The 22,141-nt window shown below is 51.6% G+C and overlaps 1 protein-coding gene across 1 annotated transcript in view; it reads left to right on the top strand.

Moving 5' to 3' along the window:
• Positions 1 to 718: 718 nt before the first annotated feature.
• The window catches only part of CRACDL (CRACD like), a 131,868-nt gene continuing 110,445 nt past the window's right edge, over positions 719 to 22,141 (top strand). The window contains exons 1-2 of the mRNA XM_055539267.1: positions 719 to 864; positions 1,025 to 1,163. The gene's annotated coding sequence lies outside the window, so the exon portion shown is untranslated. The remainder of the gene's footprint in view (positions 865 to 1,024; positions 1,164 to 22,141) is intronic.

Genomic DNA, 22,141 nt, shown 5'->3' with positions numbered 1-22,141 from the left:
GGACCGGCCGGTCTCCACAAGAAAGTAAGGAGAGGCTGCGAGGCCGCTGGCAGCCTTTCTTCCCCATTTGCAGTGTAACAACAATGATTCACCCCACGAATTAGCCTGGAGACTCTCCGGACACACAAGGTTATATAGAAAACAACTTTTACTTTTACTCAAACACACAATTCCCGCTCGCGGCGCCCTCCCTCCGGCCCGTGGCCGGCTTGGCGAGGCGGGTGATGAGCATCCCAGGTCTAGCGCCGTCGGGCAGCGGAGCCCTCAGGTGACCCCTGAGGACGAGGGTGCAGTCGGGGCCGCTGGGGCGCGGAGCGGGGGCACCTCGTCCACGGGACCGTCGGGGTCGCCTGGGGGAGGCGGGGAAGAGGGGGTACGCCAGGCCCTGAGCTCCGACAGCGCCCCCGCGCGGGCCGGCTTAGGCGGGGTCTCCGTGGGCTGGTGAGGGGGCTCCCCGCCGGCAGAGGGGCCCGCGGGCGCCACCCCCACGAGCTCGCGGCCGGGTGGCGGGAGCGGCGCGCCGCGGGGGAGGTGCGCGCTGCGGGCGAGCGAGCGGAGCGAGAAGAGTGAGGGGAGCGGCGTCCGCCCCCGCCGTGCCGAGAGCCGCAGAGCCGAGCCGGCGCGCCCGGGCCGGGGAGCGCGCCCGAGGCCCGGCGAGCGCCAGCGCCGGCGCCGGAGGGTCGTGCCCGCGCCCGCGCCCGCGCCCGGGTCTCGGGCCCCCGACCCGGCGGCGGCGGCGAGGCCGGGCGGCCACCTGCTGCGCCGCGTGAGGGCCGCGCGTCCGCGCTCCCGGGGCCCCGCCGCCCCCACCCCGCGGACCCAGAGCCTCCGGCGCTTCGCGGAGCCGCCCGCGCTCCCGTGCAGGTACCGGGGCTGGGACTGGGGCGGGGGTTTCGGAGCCGGGGACCCCCTCAGCCACGCGGACGGAGCTCCCTCCCCGCGGCCGAGTCCGGCCGGACGCGCTCCCCCAAGTGCCCGAAGTTTCCCTTTGCTGACTTCGCCGGACTTAACTTTGAATCGTGAGGTAACGCCTCAGAAAACACACGACGAGGGGAGTCGGTGTGCCCGGGGGAAGTTGGTGGTGGACGAAGTGTCGGTGCCTCCTGGCGCCAGAGGCCGCGGCAGGGGAGAGGAGTGGACGGTCGTTAACTCTTCTGCTTCAGGTAATGCTTTATTTGTTACACACGTTTTAGGCTTTGGTTGCCAGTGAGGGGTTCTGGGGTTGATCTAAGAAATGCTCACATTTTTAATCAACACCTATTTGTTGAACGGACGCTTAGGTGAACAGTGAGCAAAGCCTGAGTGGTTACTCCAGTGGAGTAGTTACCAACCAGGCTTTGGCTTTGGAAATGCAAAGTGTAAAGGAATACCTCCGTTGGGGTTAGACTCCTGTCGGTACAGGCGGCAGCTGGCACGGTGTCCCTGCTGAATACTTAATTTTGAGCCATAAATCTGTCAAGTGGGGGACGAGCAGCTGTGTGAGCCTCTGAGCGCCCACCCCACACCTTCCTCAACTGATAGCTTAAAATATCCCCACTCCCTATTCCAGCCGGCACGCTTCCTTCATTTACATAATTCGGGCACGTGACCGTGGAATAGAATCTGTTTAGACCCTGGTCTCCCTGGAGCTCACACCTGGGATGATGGAGCGCCGTGATCACTCCTTAGAGCCATGTGAGGCGGTAGGATTGTGGGGAGCAGCATTTCTAGAGTCTGTGCAGTCACGTCAGCGGTCCCTGACTGTGGGGCCTGTGGAGGACTGAGCTGGGCTGGTTTCTTCTCTCTGCCCCAGTGTTGTGCTGAGCCATATTGGAGCCTAAGGTAGAAGAAAAATCAGTACTACAGATCCTGTCTTTATTTAAAACTGTGATGTCTTTTGTGCAGTGTGGATTCTGTGTTCATTTTGATGTTTTGAAACAGTCCATTGTACCATTTGTCTCCAGGAGTCTTTGGTACTCCCTGAAATTTTGTGCCTGGAGCGAGGGCCTCCCTTGGTCCAGACTTGCCTCCTGGTCAAGTTTCTTAGCTTCTCTGAGCAGCTGTCCTCAATGAACAAATTAAAAAGTGGCACCTGCAAGGCTGCTGCCCGGCTCACACACAGCATATGGCTACTGCGTGGGACCAGGCCCCTCGGGCTCAGGGAAGGGTGGGTGTCCTATTCATATTGTTGTTCAGCTTGGTCATCTTGAGCCGAAGTTGATGAGTCTTGGTTTGACTTAGCAGAAAGGGAGTGCCGGTCACCAGCTCAGGGGCTTAAATGAGACTGTGGGTGAAGGTGCATTGCCCTCTGGAGGGTAAGTTTTCTGAGGTGGCACAGTAGGCTGGGTTTGCCTGGGCAAGCTTGCAGCCATCCGCTCTTCCTTGGGAGGTTAGCTACGTGCCTGTGCACAGACACGCTTATAAACTCTGCTTGTGTTGCATGGAGACCCTGAGGAAGCCTTTCGATCCGAGTGGAGACGTTTCTTGCCTGGGGTTTATTGTGGAGGGCTGAAGGTCACCAGCCTCCCAGTTGTGATGTGCAGAGTTTTTTAGGTCAACTTACTTTTTTAGGTGAACTTAATTTTGCTGCCCTGAACAAGGGACTTTGGTTCCCTTTTGATATGTCTAGTCCTAGGTCCTGATCGTGATTTTCCTGAGCCTAATTCAAAGGATTTTATCTGAGTCGGTATCTAGCTTAAAGCAGCTTAGTCCCCGGAAAATCAGTCTCCGTCTCTCCAGGTCACTGTCTGGGGCCCTTTCTCTCTGCAGGTAGTCTCTGGGCTCCAGGAGAGGGTTGCAGCACTTCAAGGTGTGGGGAGCGTGGCTTCTTGCTGTCATCTCATGGGTTTCCCACCACTGAGCCTCCTTTTCCTGTTTCCATTGAGCATTGTCCAGCCAGCTGTCCCTAGAGTGAGACACAGATGGGGACCAGGCTCCTGCATCTGGCCCTGAGGTCTCCGCACCCTATGTCTTCAACAGGTCCCTGCTGGGCATCTGGGAACCTGCCCAGTTTGTGTGGAATAGCCCTAGTCTGAGCGGTCCTGTGTTCCTAGCCATAAGCAGGACAAACTCCCCCCAGCCTTCCATGTCCCTCTCAATCCCCTGGGGTTTTTCTTCCCTCTCTCTTCCAGGCTGGGTGTAAAGGGGCTGGGGGCTCCAGGTTCCTCTCTCCCTGTATCAGAAGAGCTTTCTTTTTTTGACATGAAAGGCAGGAATCTTTCTTAGGTTGTATCTCCTGTCCTCTGGACATGGGGGCTTAGAGTAAAGCTCTTGATGTGTAGAGGGAATTTCAGCAACTTGTATATCTTAACTCCTCCCCTCCCTGGAGAAACCAGATGCACCCTGGAGATGTGGGAAGGAAGCTTGGGGGCAGCAAACTGGGGAAACAGACCAGAAATTCCCTTCCCCCATCCCCCCGTCTTCTGGGCAAGTCAGCCTCCGTTATCTGCACTGGACTTCTTATTACCTGAAAAAGACCGGAAAGACGGTAGGGCCTGTTGGAGTTACCAGTCAGGGATGGGGAGGAAATGGGGAAAGAGTAGCTTTGAAGCTTTGGTGGTTGGAGGACAGAAGAGTTGTCTGCCTACACACTCTGAGCCCAGCGCAGTAGACCAGGTTCATATGCTTTGGTGTTCTCCAAATGATCGTGCTGTTTATGCCGCTGCTGCTTCATCATCAGAACGATCCACTGTAAGCTTGGCATTTACCAAAAGCGGCAGGAAAAATACCGAAAAATCCAAGTTGTAATTGATTCTTCAGGATCCTTGGAAATTGTTTGGAGAACTTGATTAGCCCTTCACAAGTCCTGGGTTTTGTTCACACTTTGTGGATAGAAGGCACAGTGCTCAGGGAGGGCTTCTCAGAGGAGGAGGGACTTTAAGTAACATTAAGACTCGGCCACATGTGAGATTAAAGAGAACTTCCCATGAGGAGGACTTCTTTTTTTTTTTTTTAACTTTTTAGTTTGTAATGGGTTATAGCGCATGAACAATGTTGTGACGGTGTCTGCTGAACAGCACAGGGACTCATACATATACATGTATCCATTCTCCCTCAAACTCCCCTCCCACCCAGGCTGCCAAATAACATTAAGCAGAGTTCCCTGTGCTATACGGTAGCTCCGTGTTGGTTAACCATTTTAAATATAGCATGTGTACCTGTCCATCCCAAACTCCCTTACTATCTCTTCCTCCCACTGGGAAGGACCTCTTGAATCCATCAAGACAGAAGACTCCCCAGGAGTGGTCTTCTGGGGCTCACCTCTTAGTTGGCTCTTCCTGGTGTCATGCTTATTATCCCTTTTGTTGTCAGGGTACCTGTATCTGTATGTTGGACCATAGTCGCGGTCAGCATTCTAAATGCCTGGCATTTTCCCCCAGCTGAATGGAAATCAGAGGAATTCTCATCCAATCCTGTTATTCTCAGTTATCTGCACCCGGAAGTGCATTGCAAAGTTTCAGGTCAGGTAAATGGTCCTTAAGGCACATCAATGATTCTAAGGAATTACTGTAGCATCCTTTGTATTGCTTTAATATGCTATGACCCATAACCCTGAGCTCAGCAGGACACTAACCAGTAGATCCCAGGGAACGGTCAGCGAATTTAGTGGCAGATTGACAAGAAATGATCGGACAGGGGTGGCCATGCAACCAGGGACACCCCTACCTCTGTCGGCTCCTTGTGGACCACTGGCACTGTTCCTGTGCAGATCTGGGTAGGAAGAGCTCCCAGATGTTTCTTATGATTAAGCTGTCTGTGAAAGAAATTGCAAAAGAGCCTTTTGAAAGGTGAGGAGTAGGATGTTGTTTATTTGCTCAAGTGTCTTCCTAGCCCCGTTGTGGGATGGGCTTTTGAATGTATGAAGTTTGAGAACTTCTGGAATACCCACTCACCTCTGGGGTCTAGACAGTAGTCTCTTTTTTTTTTCTGTCCCCAGATGCTCACGTCTGTGGGAGGCAGCAGAAGCCTTAGGTCAGGTGCGCGAGTTTCCCAAGAAACTACTCTTAGAATGGCTGGTTTGAGTGGGGGGTCGTGAAAATGTGAGAGGTGTTTTGCTTTCTTAAAGCAAGTGGTCCAGTTGAGGGGGGCAGTCAGGGCTCTGGTTTCCACTCTGCCACCTAGAGTCCCTGTGACCCCATAGCATGGGGGTGGGGATTCACGCATACCAGCATCACTTGAGATCCTGTATCAGCGGAGAAAATGCCTCATGAATTATTTGTAGTGGTTACTCTACCATTGTCTTTCTTAATAAGCAAAAAGGCATTTATTTTGATTCCCCATTAGGACCCCCTAGGGGCTTCCCTGGTGGCTCAGATGGTAAAGAATCTAACTGCAATGCAGGAGACCTGGGTTCAATCCCTGGGTCAGGAAGATCCCCTGGGGAAGGGAATGGCAACTCACTGTAGTATTCTTGCCTGAGGAATTCCGTGGACAGAGGAGCCTGGCAGGCTGCAGTTCATGGGGTTGCAAAGAGTCAGACACGGACTGAGTGACTAACACTACTCACATAAGACCCCCTGATAAAGGATCCTAAAGCAGTGAAGGGTCTGAGAGCTGATGGTGATCCAGGACAACGAGCAAGTCTGCTGTGTAGAGCACTGCCGAGCAGGGCTAGTGGTAGAGGTCCTGTTCAGAATGACCTTATTGTGCTCAGTCGTGTCCGACTCTCTTGTGACCCTATGGACTGTAGCCCGCTGGGCTCCTCTGTCCGTGGGATTTCCTAGGCAAGAATACTGGAGTGTGTTGCCATTTCCTCCTCCAGGTAGGAAATGAGCTTGATGCAGTTTCAAGTGAGGAGCCAGGGCAGAGAGAGGGGGCAGGTAACAGAGGTAGGGAGGGTGCAAGCAGGCGGGATCCGCCCGGCGACTGAGCCCCAGGGCGCACAGGGCTCACATGCTCTGTCTCCCTCTGCAGTGTCAGCTTTTCCTGCTAACGTGGTTACAAGTACTAGCAGCCAGGCTACTGACAGGAGGTGCCCTGGACCAGTCACCTCCCCACACACACATACACACACTTGTTCTGCAGGTGAGATGTAGGGCCAGTTTTGCCCTGCTGCATCTGTGACCGTCCGATGAGCGTGACAGACGGTGGTGGCTCAGAGGACCACGTTGCATGCCGCCCGTGGGTGACGGAATTACAGTCAATATCAAGGCCCTGTTGTATGTTTAGTCTCCTGTGGATGAATATATGTGACTATTTAGCACCTTTTCAACACTGAGTGTATCATGAATATTTACTGTCCAGCGGCCTGGGTATATTTAGCACCTCATGAATATCAGGTGTCTGTCCGTCCTTCCACACCTCCCTGTGTTGCATGCACAGGTGCTCTCCTTACTGAGTGTGTGTCTCTACTTAACCTATCTTACGAGAGTCCTTCATCCTGTTTACTGTCCTTTCTGGACACGCTGCTCCGAGCCTGTGTAGACTGCTCTCAGCTCTTCTCTCTCTTGGTCTATGGGCAGCTCTGGGGCCAGGCACAGCCTCAGTACCTCACGGGTGCTGGGGCAGGTGTGGTGGGCGTGGGGGCTCTGACCTGGGTCACTTGAGTTCCCTTCAGGGCTCTGCAGCCCATGTGGCAAGTGCAGCGAGCTGCTCTGAAGCAGCGTCTCCACTGGCACTGGCTCTTCTAACCTGGGTTGGATACTTAACTCCTCACCCCCATGTTCCATCAGCTTGCCTGCTTAATTATTCATTCTTCCTCCCACCGTGCTCCCCAAGGAGTGGTTGTTGTTCAGTCGCTCAGTCGTGTCCAACTCTTTATGACCCCATGGACTGCAGCACATCAGGCTTCCCTGTCCTTCATCATCTGCCAGAGTTTGCTCAAATTCATGTCCGTTGAATTGGTGATGCCATCGACCCACCTCATCCTCTGTTGCCCCCTTCTCTTCTTGCCCCCAGTCTTTCCCAGCATCAGGGTCTTTTCCAATGAGTCAGCTCTTTGCATCAGGTGGACAAAGTGTTGGAGCTTCAGCATCAGTCCTCCCAATGAATATTCAGGGTTGATTTCCTTTAGGATTGACAGGTTTGATTTCCTTGCTGTCCAGGGGACTCTCAAGAGTCTTCTCCAGCATCACCATTCGAAAGCATCAATTCTTCAGTCTGGAAGCAGGAACTTTCTCTTGGGTTCTCCTGCATGGAAGATTGGTGACTTGGAAGCTGCAGTGAGAGGAGCGGGAGGAGGATGGGGTTTGTTGGAGGTTTAGCCCCACCCACTCCATGTCTGAACCTGCACCACTCCACCTGGTGATCCACCCTCCCTGCCCTGGGGTCATTTCCACGGGGATAGACTCAGCCGTGTGTATTTGGTGTGTTGCTGGGTGTCAGCTGTATGCGCCTTTGGAAATCAGATCTTTAAATCATCGCGTATTAGCGTTTGCAGTGTATTTGCAGGGTGTAAATGGATTCTTAACGTACGAACACAAAACACCTTGTAGATGTGAGTCACCTGTTTTCCGAGACTCAGCGATGTCATCTGAGCGAGTGTCATGGCGCCGCGTCGGGCCTTCGTGGGCAAAGGCGAGTCTGTGCATCGAGGGGTTCTGGTCAGCACGGCTTATTGGGCACCACGTTCTAGAGCTGCAGTTACTAGGAGTGGTTCATGGGCAACCTCAGGGTCTCTCGGTGGCGGCGCAAGCACTGTAGACAAGACTTGGCCAGGATGGCAAGCGGGAAAGGCCTGGACGTTGGCGAGCCTGGCTTGGGGCCAGCCTGCCCGCCATCTGGGGCCCTGACCAGACTTGTGATTGGGCTCCGTCCTGGCAGCCTGCCCTTTGGCTGCCCCCTCGGGTGGCCCGAGGCCAGTTGCCGCTTCACAGACAGTCTCTTCCATCCAGCAGACCTGGAGGCAGAGCGTGAGCAGACGTAGCAGTGACATCTGGGGGCAGTGTCTCCTTCTGGTCTTGGTGCGTGCTGTGCCAGATACGCCTATACACGTGTGTTCACAGGAGTAGGTGTTATTATGGTTGCCCGTAGGGAAGAATGGGAAGAAGGGATAGTTAGGGAGTTTGGGATGGACGTGTACACACTGTTGTGTTGGATGACCAACAAGAACCTGCTGTAGAGCACAGGGAACTCTGCTCAGTGTTGTGTGGCAGCCTGGACAGGAGGGGAGTTTGGGGGAGAATGGACACATGTGTGTGTATGGTGGAGTCCCTCTGCTGCTCACCTGAGACTACTACAGCGTTGTTAATCAGCTGTGCCCCAATACAAAATAAAAAGTTTTTTACAAAGTATAAATTAATACAGAGAAGCAATGTCTACATTGTCTCCTGGGCCACCTTTTCATGTGTTGAGTCTCTTCTCCACGCTATTGGATACACTTCATAGCACCAACTCTTCCGGCTGCAAAGGACTCCGCGGTCAGGGTGGCCCCCACTTACTCACCCACCCTCTGTTGGGTGGACGTGTACCTCGGCCATGTTCAGCCTTTTGTCCTTTAGCCCCACAAGAATGAAGATGACTGTCTGTGCTCTTTTGTACATCTGTCTGGTTGGTTCCTTCCAAGTTCATCTCGAAAGATTGATTTCCCGTGTATACACAAGCCTCTTCCTTTGATATGTCCTGCCCAAAGTCTGTCTGTCTTTTCCCGCTGAAGTTTTTTCCCCATGAGATTTCATGTATTTTGGTCAACAGCGTCTTCAGCATCTGTGCTATTCAGGACTTGCTCCAGTTCCTTTAAGCAGAAGAGGATTTAGTGCAGGAAGTTCAAAGATAACAGAATTGTTGAAAGCTCAGCCTCCAACCAGACCTACAGGGCTGTCCTGCCGGGAGCTGCCTCCCATCCCAGACCTACCACACAGTGGGCAGGGGAGAAGAGATGGGGGTCCTCCCTGGGGCTCAGCATCCACCCTGAGGCTCGGCGTCCATCCTGAAACTGCGGCCGAGGCTCTGGGACCCCCCCCTCCACCCTCCCTCCCTTAGGAAAATGGATGCGTCCACCGTGGTGCCTCTTAGCAAAGCGAGACGGTGAACTCTCCCAGGTGGGCAGCGTGGCCTGGACAGAGGCTAGGAAGTGAGGTCTTGGTTTTCTAGCCTCAAGCAGGCAGTGAACAAGCCAGGTGGGGTAAACTGTATCTCAACCTTTCTCTTTCTCTCTTTTCTTCATAATTTGTACATTTTGTCTTTAATTTGATGCATACAGAGGTGAGATTCAGAGAATTTAGCCTTGGATTCCGAGGGCCTGGTTCCTGCCTCGCAGAATCAGTCATTCATCCTCTCCAGAGAATGTCAAGGTCGTTTCCCAGATAAGGTTTTCATTTCAGTCCCCTTCTCTTCAGAGCTCTTTTGCCTTGACCCTAGCCCCTTCCTGCTCTCTCTCAGAAACCAGATTGGAAGTTTTCCCAGCCTGAGCTTCAAATGGATTAAAAAAAAAAAAAAAAAAACAAACCCACTATATATCTGTATATCTGTGTCTATCTCAAGGTGAAGCCACATAGAAATAATTCCTGTAGACTTGCCTTTTAGATGGACCAGTTATTTGAAAATCAACCCCCTGACCCCAGGCCTGCCTGCAGGATGGCATGGGCCAGGGTAGGGGCAGGGGGCGTCTGGTTCTTTTCTCTTGTTGGGGAACGCTGGGTCGTGTTGCCCCTTCAGGCAATGTCGCACTCCCATTGAACAGCCCTGAGCTCTCAGGCGTGGGTTGGAAGCAGGAGTTAGCTTACTGCTAATAGCCAATCTTTCCCATGAGCCATAATTGATCAGCAGGTAACGAATGAACCATATTTCTCCATGCCTTTTCCAGCAGGCTTTTGTGTGTAATTAGTGTGAATTCAGGTGTTTGTAGAGTTCCAAACTCCCCCTCTGAGTCGTTTCTGTATTTTCAGTTGTTCCAGGAAAGAATTCTTGAGGAAAGATTCCAGGAAAGACTATGTCCTTAGCAACCCAGAGTTCACTGGGGGGCTGGTGTAAGGGGGGTTTGGGTGACAGCGGGGGGTAGCCACCAACCTGGGGGTGCACGCTCTCCTGACCCTCGACAGGTCCTCCGCCCCTTGTGGTCCTTGCCTCTCATTAGACAAGCACTGCTTAAAACGAGCTGATGCCCTCTAGCTGAAAGCTCTGGGGTGGGGGTGGTGAGGAGGGAGCCTGGCCCCTAACTCCAGGCGGGAGCTAGCCCTTGGAGTGCCCAGCAGGTCATGCTGTCAGCAAGGCGCATCAAAGAACCCATGTTTTTTATGTATTATTTTCTTTTTTTTTGGCTGTGCTGGGTCTTTGTTGCTGCGCTCAGGCTTCCGTGGTTGTGGCTCATGGGTTTAGTCCCTCCATGGCAGGTGTGGTTCTTAGTCCCCCAACCAGGGATAGAATCAGGTCCCCTGCATTGGCAGGCGGATTCTTAACCACTGGACTACCAGGGAAGTCCTCCCCCAGGTCTTATTTTTTTTTTTTAAAAAGCAAAAATAACAGTGATTCACTCTATCCCAAATGATGTGCCTTAGCTTTCAACAGCACCTGCTTTCTATGACTTATAGTTGATAGATATTTGCCGTTCTTTAATTTTAGGGGGTTGTATGTTGATTGTGTATTAGGAAGCACACTGAAATAATTGTTTTAGTGGCAACAGATGTTTTTCTTTCAGTTTTTTCTAAGCACGTACAGTGAGTCTGAATTTTGTGTGTAAGGCATATAATCACTGGACGGTTCAGGCTGCGCATTGCACGACCTCCTCCCCAACCTCGTGCTTTCAGTGGTTACTGAAGTGTGAGTCTGTGTGTGATTGGAACAGTCTCTTTCCCACCAAAAGGTGGTGTCGAAGCCTGTTACGCATCATTTTGGGTCTTTCATCTGCAGCATCTCATTCAGTCCTTACGATCACCTTGTGCAGTTTACAGAGAAGGACACTGAGGCCCAGAAAAATCGAGGAACTTGGCCAGGGCACCTCCGCTAGTGAGCCGCAGAGGCATGAGCTCCCCTCAGTCTCTCCTCTCAGGATGTGCACGTGCTCAGTCGCACCCTAGACTGTGGCCCGCCGGCTCCTCTGTCCGTGGGATTCTCCAGGTGAGAATGCTGGAGGGGGCTGCCATGCCCTTCTCCGGGATCTTCCCAGCCCAGGGATCGAACCCGCGTCTCTTGCATTCATAGGCAGATTCTTTACCACTGAGCTACCTGCGAAACCCCTCAGGAGATGATTTCCCCATGGAAATAGGCCGTTTGCTCATTAGCTGGTTCTCCAGGTGCTGCCAGAATTGCCCCGTGCCCCCGTTTTCATCCCCATTTTCCAGAGGAGCACACAGGCACAGAGCGGTTATGAGCCTCACCGCGACCGCCGGGCCGTGGACTGGGGATCTGAACCCGATGTCCTCTCCTCGTTGCCCGTTTTAACCTGTTTGGAACTGTTAGCTTAGAAATGGCCAGGAAGTGTCCTTCCAGGGTTTCACTCAGTGCGAGTGAACATTCTTGGGCAAATTACCCCCCGGGGTGTGCACAAGGTCTGGGCACCTCCCCCCAGTCACCTCCCTGATTCCCACCCAGGACTGGAGCCCCTGGGGACCCTCCTTTTTCTCTCCTGTCTCCACCACCTGCAGCGGCTTCTGCAGGACAGCAAAGCAGGGGAGGTGGCTGGGAGCCAGGCTGACCCCGTGGGCCTTGGGCTCCCTTTCCTGCAGGGCTGTTGTAAGTAGCAAAGGCAGTTTGTGTGGAAGTGGCAGATATCTTGTGACCAGTGGATGAGAGTGAGTTAGAAAGGCTGTGTTCTTGTAATTAAGCCTCACTTCTGTCTCTCTCTTATCACAGTTATTTATTTATTTATTTTTGGCTGTGCTGGGTCTTTGTCGTTGCTCGGGCTTCTCTTTAGTTGCAGTGAGCGGGGGCTCCTCTCCAGCTGTGGTGACTTCTCTTGTTGCAGAGCACAGGCTCTGGGATGCATGGGCTTCCGTAGTTGTGGGACATGGACTCAGGAGTTGCGATTCACGGGTTTAGTTGCTCCACGGCATGTGGAATCTTCCTGGATCAGGGACTGAACCAGTGTCCCCTTCATTGGCAGGTGGATTCTTTACCACTGAGCCACCAGAGAAGCCCACTCTCCCCCTCTCCCACTCTTTTAATGTTAAAACATTCCAGTTAAAATTGAGCAAGACCTTGTGACTGGGAGCTCTGGGTGCAAAGTCTGACTCTCCCGTTCTCCAGCCGTGAGGCCTCTCAGCACCTTTGTTCCCATCTGGAAAATGGGGATGTGACGAGCCCCCCACCGCTGAGGGCCGTCGTGTGGACCAGCTGGAGTCCTGGTGCCTGTAGCGTGCCATCGGAGAGGATAAAACCTGAGTGAACTGGAGCCCCGGGTAGCTGAGCCTGGGCTGTGCTCCAGGCACTCTTGCGTACATAAGGAATTACATGATCCCTCTGGTTCTTGCTATAGCTTTAAAGAATATAGAGGACTATCCCTGTTTGGAGGTGAGGAACCCAAAACCCAGGAGGCAGACATGGTGTGTGCCTGTCTCCATCCGGGGACCCCTAGCGGGTGTGACCACCTGAAACCTGGGGGTGGCGAAGGGCTCCAGAGCTCCGGGGGCCAGGATCCCTGTCTCAGCACCACATCAGTGGTTGGGTGGCATCAGGGTGGCTGCCTCTCGAGTCTCTCTGGCTCCAAGGGGTGATCCCAAGTGAACTGTTCACCATGTGCTGGCAGGATTGGCTGAGGGAGCAGATACTGCCCAAACATCATCTGTTCTTGTTCCACCCCAATTCCCAAATAAACACTTCTGTTGTAACATCAACATGATATTACAGCAGTTCTTTGCTCTTCTCATGGCTGTATAGTCTTGTGTGCAAAGTTGCAGTTTAAGCTCCTTGCTGTCCATCAGAGTGGAATTCCCATCTGAATTTCACTTGAAGACACAACATCCAGGATGGCCAGCCATGGAGTTTGGTTTCTTAAAGGCTGTCAGTTCTCCTCTAAAGCCAGGGTTCCTGGTTTTTCTGAGTAGGAGGGTCCCTTTGTAACACTGAACAAGTAGAGAAACGTTCTACATGACAGCAACTACCTTTTCAGTATATCAGCATATCAATGAGGAAAATATATATAAACAAAAAGACAGTATGAATTTTGAGGCTCATCTGGATGACTTATTTTATTGATCACATCTGCATGTATTTAGGGGCTTCCCAGGTGGCACTAGTGGTAAAGAACACACCTGCCAGTGCAGGAGACACAGGAGTCCCAGGTTCGATCCCTGGGTGGGGAAGATCCCCTGGAGGAGGGCGTGGCAGCTCACTCTAGTATTCTTGCCTGGAGAATCCCCATGGACAGAGGAGCCTGGAGGGCCACAGTCCACAGGGTCACAAAGAGTTGGATACAACTGAGCAACTAACCAGAGAAGGCAATGGCACCCCACTCCAGTACTCTTGCCTGGAAAATCCCATGGACGGAGGAGCCTGGTAGGCTGCAGTCCACGGGGTCGCTAAGAGTCAGATACGACTGGGCGACTTCACTTTCACTTTTCACTTTCATGCATTGGAGAAGGAAATGGCAACCCACCCCAGTGTTCTTGCCTGGAGAATCCCAGGGACGGGGGAGCCTGGTGGGCTGCCGTCTATGGGGTCACACAGAGTCGGACATGACTGAAGCGACTTAGCAGCAGCAGCAGCAGCAGCAGCTGCAGAGCAACTAACACTTTGACTACTTTTTCACATGTATTTAAAAATAATAACGTGTATGTATGTGACATAATATTGATTCCATTTATAGATAACTCTTGTCCGTCATGGATTCACATGTAAAGAACTGAGGATTTGTGTTTGGAGATTTCATTGTTTATAGGCTTTCAAAAAAGTAGAAATGCCCTTTTGCAGTTAGCTTTTTCCTCTTGGGTATTTTGCTTGTAATTTCAGGAGGTTCCACCAGGGGGTGCTTGGGCTCATGGTGCTTCTGCAGTGGATGAAGCTCCACTCCTGCTATAAGACAAAAGTGTAGTTTTCTACACCCAAGTGTTTCCTTTTTAGGACAAGCAGTATTCTTGCCTGGAAAATCCCTTGGACAAAGGAGCCTGGCAGACTATATAGTCCATGGAGTTGCAAAAGAGTTGGACACTATTTTGCAACTAAACAACCTTAAATTAATAAAAAAAACCAAAAACCCATGATTTAAGAAAATGCAGTCTAAAAGAGCTGGACAAATTTAAAAGATGTACTAGGCTAAATAATACTAAAATTCCAATTATTAATTACTGCTTAGTTTTCTCTGTTTCAGGCTTTATTTATTTATTTGTCATGCCATGTGGCTTGCAGGATCTTAGTTCCCCAACCAAGGATCAAAGCCGGGCCCCCAGCAGTAAAAGCAGCGAGTCCTAAGCACTGGACCAAGCAGGGAATTCCCGGGATGTATTTTTAGACAGCAGTGCCTGGGCACCAGCCACTGCACTCACTTCCCGAGGGCCTGCAGTGTCACAGCCCAGAAGAGCGTTAGGGCTAGAAACACACAGGCTGCCTTAGTCACTTAGTGACTGAGGCACCGTGGACCCCACTGCTTTCACCTGGACCCTAGCAGAAGGCCTGAGACTCTTGCAGACACATCCTTCTCTCAGCAGCTCTGTCTCACAGGCCGTCTTGGCCTGCTGACCTGTGAGGGAGCTGAGTGTCAGATCAATTTGAATATGATATATGGAGCCAAGAAAATCAGGCAAAAAGCTCCTCAGGCCAACCTATTGGTTCATTTAGTAGTCCCACTGATAAAAATTCTCTGCTGATTAATCACTGTATTCCCGTTCCTTCAATACACATTTATCGAGGTTCATGGCGCTCACGGGCTTCCCTGGTAGCTCAGCTGGTAAGGAATCCACCTGCAATGCAGGAGACCCTGGTTCAATTCCTGGGTTGGGAAGATCCCCTGGAGAAGGGATAGGCTACCCACTCCAGCATTCTTGCCTGGAGAGTCCCCACGAACAGAGGAGCCTGGCAGGTTACAGTCTTTGGGGTCACAAGCACGTGGCACTCAGTCGACGCAGCATCAGGATATCAGCGTAAGGGCCCTCAGTGTGACGGGTGAGGGCAGCAGACCCTCCAGGGCGGGGCGTGTGGGGCCTGGGCCCTAGAGACCCTGGCTGTGCTGGGAGCCGGGTTCCGTGGGGAGAGTCCAGGGAGCCCTGTGGGGCTCATGGTGGGGCCAGGCCCACTGGCCCAGTGGACACAGGGTTCTGAGGGTCCATGATAGTTCTAGGGCCCCACAACATGTCTTCATTTCTTTTCCTTTTTTTAATTAAAGAAATTTAAAAAAATGTTTTTTTTGGCTGCACTGGGTCTTTGTCGCCGTGTGAGGCTTTTCTCTAGTTGCGGTGAGCAGAGGCCACTCTCTCGTTGCGTGCGCGGGCTTCTCATTGCAGTGGCTTCTCTGTTGCAGAGCACGGCTCTGGGTGCTCAGGCTTCAGTAGGTGGGGCTCGGGCTCACAGGCTGTGGCCCACAGGCTCAGTTGCCGCTCAGCACGTGGGAGCTTAGTTGCTGGACCAGGGCTCAACCTGTGTCCTCTGTGTTGGCAGGCGGGTTCTTAACCACTGACTACCAACAAAGTCCCCAAAATGTTTTAATCTTTTAAAATCAGAAGGAAAACACAAACTTTAGGTTAAAGAAGATGTTTTAATATACAATAATATATTCACCTTTATATCAATGCAGTTGTAAAATATGGGCTTCCTTGGTGGCTCAGTGGTAAAGAATCCACTTGCCAAGCAGGAGACATGAGTTTGATCCCTGGGTCAGGCAGATCCCCTAGAGAAGGGAATGGCAACCCACTCCAGTATTCTTGCCTGGGAAATCCCATGGACAGAGGAGCCTGGCGGGCCACAGTCCATGGGATCCCAAAGAGTTGAACACTACTTAGCGACTAACCAACAGCAACAAATTGTAAAATATATTTAAAGGAGGTTTTTAAATCGAGGAAGGCACCCACGAAGGCAGAAGTGCTTAGCGCCCCAGAAGTCACAGTGCAGTGTTTGGGAGTGTGACAAGGGACCTGCTGACCCTGGGAGCTGCCTCAGCAGAGTCACAGAGGCGGGGCTGACCCAGGCAGGACGGGGCTGCTCGGTGGCTTGGCTTACCCACGCCCAGGTGCAGAAGGGGCCTGGAGAAAAAGCAGGGACCCTGAGAAGACCCCCCCCACCTTGCCTCCAAACCTTGGCTGTAGCCCATTTGATGAAGGCAAACAACCCTTGTTTCTCAGGCTCAGGACCAAGTGCTTGGGTGCCTGAGGCTTCAGTGTCATTGGGATAGACACACTTGGCACTCTTAGGCCCTTCAGAATCTTAGCGAAATCCGAGAAGATTGTATTTCTCAGTTATGGGATTTTTTTTTTTTTTTTGGTTCTGGTTCCAGGCTGGTCACTTGGGGCTGTGACTGCACCTCTGAATGTGTTCCCTCATCTGTAAGTTGGGGCAGTAACTGAATTAGACTGTGCATGTCGGGAGCCTTCCTAGCCCAGCGCCCAGCCTCCAGCCATTGTCAAATGTTTCCTTCTCCTTTGCTTGTTCACGTAACGTCATTCAAGGGAGGCCAAAGAGGTGGAAGGTGCTCGCCTGGGCCGTACGTGGTCTTGGTATCAGCCCGCTTGTGGCTGCCGTGGCCTCACCTACCCGGCTGACTAAGGAGGTCTGGGTGGGACTGGACTTTGTGTGAACAAGCTTTGCCCGTGGACCTGCCCTGTGGCCTAGCCTGAAAGCCTTGGCCTTCACCTGAGCGTGTCTGGGCCGTGGTTGGGCAGATCTGATTACTCAGACCGGAGCTCCCACTTTGCTGTGGGAGGGAGGAGCCCAGGACCTTGTCTGGGGAGATTCCAGGCATGCAGGCTGGCCTGCACCCCATCTGCTCCGAAGAGGCACAAGCTCTCCTTTGTGCTCAGCCCCAGAGGCCTCCCTGTCCACCGGAGCCGCTCTTCCTCTTGGCGTCTCTGCACCGAGGCACGTCTGCAGCTTCTTTCACTGTTTGTCAGCACGCGGCATGTGGGCCGCGCCTTCCCGGCATCCCCTGATGGAGCACCAGAGTAGACAGGAGTAAGGGCTCCTCCATAAGGTGCAAACCCAGTGGAAATTTTTTTTTAATTCCTAATATTTTATCTTATTTATTTTTTTGCTAACTTATTTTTAAATTGAGGTATAAGTGACATGTTAGTTTCAGGTATACAACACAATGATTCAATATTTGTATATATTTCAAAGTGATCACAATAACTCTTGTTAACATTCGCTACCATACATTTTTATACATACATCGTTATTCCATACTTTAATGTAATGAGAACTTTTAAGATCTACTCTCTTAGCAGCCTTTAATATGCAGTGCAGTATTCTTTTGGCGGTGGGGGGCACTGGGCTTCTCTAGTGGCTCGGTGGTAAAGAATCAGCCTGCCAGTGCAGGAGACTCAGGTTTGATCCATGCATTGGGAAGATCCCCCGGAGAAGGAAATGGCAGCCCACTCTGGTATTCTTGCCTGGAAAATCCCATAGACAGAGGAGACTGGTGGGCGCACAGGGTTGGATGTGACCTAGCAGCCAAACAACAACATTATTGATGAAATCAGACTATAGAGTGAGGGTCATATCTACAGTAAGAAGCACCTCCAAGTGGAGGAAGTATCTGGCGCGAGGCAGACAGGACATGGGCTGCATGGGCAATGGAGTTTAAAAGAGGAGGCTGTAAAAACTGCGCAGGAAAGCGCTGGCGCCCCCTAGTGGTCACAGCCCTGGGAGTGTTCAGGAGTGGCCCCTCAGTGAAGGCTTTGGAACCAGATGTGCTGGGCTTGGGGGACATTGCAGAGACAGCACCTACGTGCTAAGTGTGCACAGCCTCTCTGCCCCAAAGAAAGTCAGGAAATGTGATGGGGAAGTTATTCCACTCATGACAGAATCAAAGATGGGGAGAATGCTAATGGAAAATGTATGAAACCTGCACGAAGAACAGAAGAAAGTTGACCTGGAGACCCAAGAGAATGGTTCTGTAAATGAAGGTGTTTAACACTTTCCTGCAAGTGCTAAACAATTTCCTGTAATACTATTTTGTGTATTCATGTTGTTCCCAAATTAATTCATGCATTTAATGCAACTCCCAGCCAGCATCTGGATGGATAACCTATCCAATATTAAAACATATTATAAATTTGTAAGTATCTAAACATTTTAATTTGGGGCCAGGAATTGAAATCATACCCATGGAACAAAATAGAAAGTCTGGAAGATAGGAGTTAATATTTAACCACTGGGAAAACCATCATGTTTCTCACTCATGTCAAACCCCAAAATATATTCCATGTGGGTTACAATTTTAAATGTAAAAATGAAGTTATTAAATCCACTTTCGATAAGAACTTAAGAAATTATAAGATGAAATGCATGCCATAACAACAACAACGATCCCGCATGCTGCAACAAAGACCGAAGATCCCACTTCCTGCAGCTCAGGCCTGGCATTTCCAAATAAATAAATAAATAAATGTCTTATGAGAAATGATGGGATGAGAAACATTTTTCTACATGTACTATAAGAAGCAGAAGCCACAAGGCCAAAATTGTTTTGTTTGTTCACCTGGGAGAATCAAAACTTTAGTATGCCAAAAGGAAAAAAAATTCCAAAACAAAATAAAAATTCAGTTGATAAACTGAGAAAAAAATTTAGCAACATGTATGAAAAATAGCCTTACATAAACAACTCTGATAATAAATATGAAGAACTGTTTCTTTTTTAAAGATTTTTTTTTATGTGGACCATTTTTAAAGCCTTTATTGAACTTGTTAAAATATTATTTTGTTTCTAGTCTATGTTTTTTGATTTTTGGGCTTCCTCATGGCTCAGATGGTAAAGAATCTTCCTGCAATGCAGGGACCCAGGTTCTGTCCCTGGGTTGGGAAGATCCCCTGGAGAAGGAAATGGCTACCCACTCCAGTATTCTTGCCTAGAGAATTTCATGGACAGAGGAGCCTGGCAAGCTACAGTCAGTGGGGCCGCAAAGAGTCAGACACAACTGAGTGACTAACACGAGAGGCATGTGGGATCCTAGCGCCCTGACCAGGGATTGAACCCTCAGCCCGAGCATTAGAAGGCAAAGTCTTAACTGCTGGACCACCAGGGAAGTCCCATGAAGAACTCTTTTTATGAATGAACTAACCAGTAGGAAAGTGGGTAAAGGATGTGAATTCATTCACATGAGGAAAAGCAAATACCAGGAAATGTGAGAAAGTAGTAAAGCAATAGGTACATAATAAAATTAGATACTATTTTTTTGCTATCAAATTAGCTATCAAATCTAGACAGTTTATTAAAAAGCAGAGACATCACTTTGCCAACAAAGGTCCATATAGTAAAAGCTACGGTCTTTCCAATAGTCATGTATGGATATGAGAGCTGGACCATAAAGAAGGCTGAGCACTGAAGAATTGATGCTTTTGAACTGTGGTGTTATAGAAGACTCTTGAGAATCCCTTGGACTGCAAGGAGATCAAACCAGTCAATTCTAAAGGGAATCAATGCTGAGTATTCATTGGAGGACTGAAGTGGAAACTGAAGCTCCAATCCTTTGGCCACCTGATGTGAAGACCGACTCATTGGAAAAGACCCTGATACTGGGAAAGATTGAAGGCAACAGGAGAAGGGGACAACAGAGGATGAGATGGTTGGATGGCATCACCGACTCGATGGGCATGAGTTTGAGCACCCGGGAGATGATGAAGGACAGGGAAGCCTGGTGTGCTGCAGTCTATGCGGTCGAAAAGTTGGACACAACTGAGTGACTGAACAAAAACAACAATTTTGGGGTGCGTATTGTTTCTGTTTTTTCCTGCAGAGTATAGTACTTGGTGCAAGTGTATGGCAAGGACTCTCATATACCTTTCGGAGGGGAAGAAGATATATACTTTCTGCCAAACTGGCAGTTCTCCCAAAACCCTTAAAAGAATTCCCCTTAAAAGAATCCCTTCATTCTGGTGATTTTACTCCTAGGAATTTTTCCCAAGGAAACAATTAAATCTGCCATCAAAAGATTTCTATGCAAGGATGTTCATCACAATGTAATTTATAAAGATGAAAATTTGGAAGCAAGGTTAAACACTCAGTAATGGGGAGTGAGTCATTCACTGATGGAACCCTTAGGACTGTTTCCAAAGGCTGCTTAGTCACTAGGGCACTTCATGAGCTATGGGTAAATGAAGAAGGCAGGAGGGACGGTGGGTGAGTGCTGGAGAGGGAGCTGAACCTGTGACAAAGAGCCCGGGGCCAGAGTGAAGATGAGAGATGTGTTGGGGGGATAGGCTGGTCTTCTCTTTTGTCAGAGCAGATACTGGGTGCAAGGCACTGTCATGTAGGCTCGATTTGGAGAACAGGAAGTTTTGGGTGGGCTGAACAAAGTTGTTGACCATCTCTCTGCCCTGGGGCCCAGGTTCCACTGGCCCCTCCAGAGGCTTCCCCTCAGGGACTCCGCCCACTTCCCACCCCACCCTGCCAGTCCCCTACCGCCCCATCTCACCCCTCACCCCCGACCCCAATGGGACTGCTTGCCCCTGCTCCATGCTCAGTGTGTCTGAGGCATGGAGTTCAAAACCAAACCAAAAAATCTCAGTATATACAATTTTTAAAAAATCAAAATGTAAAAACTTTTAAAAGAGGGGTTGTAGTCTATAGGGGCTTCCCTGGTGGCTCAGATGGTGAAGAATCTGCTTGCAATGCAGGAGACCCAGGTTTGATCCCTGGGTTGGAAAGATCCCCTGGAGAAGGAAATGGCAACCCACTCCAGTATTCTTGCCTGGAGAATTCCACGGACAGAGGAGCCTGGCGGGCTACAGTCCTTGGGGTCCCAAAGAGTCGGACTGAGTGACTCACACAGGCAGCTCCTGAAGGACTCCAGACAGTCATATCCGCCCCGGTCCAAGCAGCCTGGGTCCCTGTGGTCCAGTAACAGGCATGATGGACACAGGCATGATGGGCACATGCCTACCCCACTCAGCCCAGAAGATCCCGGGAGCAGCCTCCCATGCGCTCAGGAGGCAGTCCTCCGTGGTGGTCTGCTCTGGCCTCCCGGGTAGTCCTGGGCTCAAAGGAGGGACTTAGCCACCTCTGGTTCCATGCAGAAAGGGGGCGGCCAGGGGCAGCCCCTCTCCCACACGCTTGTACCCCCTTGTCCCTGATCCTTAGTCCCCTAAGCCCTGTCAGGTGATGTCCTTTTCAGTCCTTGTCACTTTGATCACCCAGTCCCTGGGCCAGGTCAGGAAATGGACACTCCCATCCAGGCTGACCACCCCCCACCCCGATTTCTCTACCCTCTGAGCCCCAATGCCAGTTCCTTCACCCAAGCTACCCACACTGACAGAGACCCAAGACTGGTCAGGGAGCTAATGCCCGCTACTGGCTCTCTGCTCTGGACCACACGCTCCTCGTCCACTGGCAGCTGATTGCCGGTCACTGCTCCCGGGGCTGGGGACGGGCCCTGGGGGCAGCCTGGGCCGAGATTCAGCCTTCCTTCTTTCTCAGGGATCTTAACTCTAGGGACAGGACTCTCAAAACCGGAACCAGGAGGAAGGGCAGATGGCTGGGTCCCCCACCCCCACAGGGCACTGCGCACCAGGGCAGCCGGCCTCCCCTTCTGTTTGAGCAGGGATAAACGGGGGCCAGTGGCTGAAGGGTCCTTGAACTCCTGAACTCAGAAACTGGATCCCTGAGAGCTGAGAAGGGGGCAGGACAGGGCTGCCCCTCCGATTTTTAAAGACATCTGCTTGGAAGAGGAAGGAAGGAAACAGCAGGTTCACCTGGCCCGCGTCCACCCCGGATAATAGAGCCGCGGTGGGGCTACAGCCTCTGTAGCCCGAGGTGGGAAGGGTGAGCCTCAGGGAAGCCCTTTCAGAAGTGGGCTCAGCCCCGGGGACCTTGCTGTGGCCAGGAGGAAGGGGCGGAGGAGCTGCCTGGGGGCGGCGGGGGTGCGGCTGGGAGGGATGGGATTGGGAGAGGGTGGAGGAGGGTGGGAGGGTGGGGTGCGGTGGATAAGAGGGCATCGGGAGGATCCAGGGGCGGGGAGACCCCCGTCGGTGGGGGCTGCCCTTATAAACATCAGGTATGGGTGTGACAGGCAGGGCCCTGTGGGTTTCGCTAGAGCCCCCTCCTTCTGTGCGCCTTTCCTGCGTGTTTTCACTGGTGGCGTCCACGTGTCCGGGGGTGTGATGCCCCTACACAGCGGGGCGCCTTCCCACCGGAAGCCTGGCTGCTGTT

Source organism: Bubalus kerabau, chromosome 11 (genome assembly GCF_029407905.1).
Source record: "Bubalus kerabau isolate K-KA32 ecotype Philippines breed swamp buffalo chromosome 11, PCC_UOA_SB_1v2, whole genome shotgun sequence".
In the NCBI taxonomy this organism is placed as follows: domain Eukaryota; kingdom Metazoa; phylum Chordata; class Mammalia; order Artiodactyla; family Bovidae; genus Bubalus; species Bubalus kerabau.
This window is presented reverse-complemented; position numbering and strand designations above follow the sequence as displayed.